This window comes from Cyprinodon variegatus, unplaced genomic scaffold (assembly GCF_000732505.1).
Source record: "Cyprinodon variegatus isolate N-32 unplaced genomic scaffold, C_variegatus-1.0 Scaffold45, whole genome shotgun sequence".
Taxonomy (NCBI): Eukaryota; Metazoa; Chordata; class Actinopteri; order Cyprinodontiformes; family Cyprinodontidae; genus Cyprinodon; species Cyprinodon variegatus.
This window is the reverse complement of record NW_015150498.1, coordinates 1,420,307-1,421,458: the sequence shown is the minus strand read 5'-3', so window position 1 is coordinate 1,421,458 and position 1,152 is coordinate 1,420,307. Positions and strand designations below refer to the sequence as shown.

Genomic DNA, 1,152 nt, shown 5'->3' with positions numbered 1-1,152 from the left:
GGGATACTGCGACGAGTCATATGAAATAAAACATGGAGGACACTATGAAAATTCGCCCCGTGGCTCCATCACATTTCAAGTCAGATGCTTGGATGCATTCTGGCTTTAAAAACAAAGAAGGTAAAAATGAAATTGATATGATGCATGTAATTTGCAAAAGGAGAAATATACATTTGAATGTTTTCTTTTCATTGGTTTAAAGGACCACTGAGGCCATGTAAAAGGCACTGATTATCCTTATTTAGTTATTTTAAGTTTGATGAATCCTAAGATCTTTTCGTCAGTGTGTCCACGCCAGTTATAGTAATATTTCTGTCCAGTATTTGTTTTCATGGCAACACCTCCAAAAGCCGTTTCAATAAATACAGCTATGTATGAATTCAGTTGCTTTCGGTTATGTATCAATTGAAGACACCATCCAGATCATACCCAGCCAGTCAGCCACTGGTAAGGGCTGGATCTTTTTCCTACAGTGTTCAGTGAAAATATTGCGATGCATTGCAATATTTCAAGTATCGTGATGCATCGTGATAGAATCGCAGTGTGGCATGTGAATCGTGATTCAAATTGAATCATGACTTCTTTGCCAATACCCAGCCCTAGTTTCCACAGTCTTACATCATTTCAGAATTCCCTGACTTTTAACTGACTCGGGATTAGTTTTCCCTGACAAAATAAATGCATCCGTTTGTCGTTTTGGTAACTAAATCAAAATTACCGGCTAGGTGGACAAGAATAACGCCATCTGGTGGAAAATCACCCGGCTTTTTCAACTCACGCGAGAATGTGTACAAAACAACAAAAATGGCGCAGGCAGTGCTTCTGGGTCGTATTCATCGAATGTCGGTGATTTTAAAGTAATTTTAAGTGATGAATAATTTCTTTTTGCGATCATTGCACTTGCCTGGCGGGCAAATGCAATGAAATTTGTACTCTCCCAACAATAAAAACTACTAGCCCTGGGAGATCGGGCGATGGTTAACATCAAGTTTGAGGTGATTTAATTAATTTAAAAATAAAAACAATTATTTTCGTCGCGATCACTGAGTCTGGGAGCGGCCATTTTTGCCCAAATATAGTCACCCCTCCCTCCTGCCATCTTCCAGCAGTGACGTCACGGTGCGGTAAGCCTAGCGCCATTCTCCCCGCTTT

The 1,152-nt window shown here is 40.1% G+C and overlaps 1 protein-coding gene across 4 annotated transcripts in view; it reads left to right on the top strand.

Moving 5' to 3' along the window:
* Positions 1-1,152, top strand: part of LOC107081987 (ectonucleoside triphosphate diphosphohydrolase 7-like) — a 21,840-nt gene that overhangs the window by 12,603 nt on the left and 8,085 nt on the right. The gene's annotated exons all lie outside the window — the stretch shown is intronic.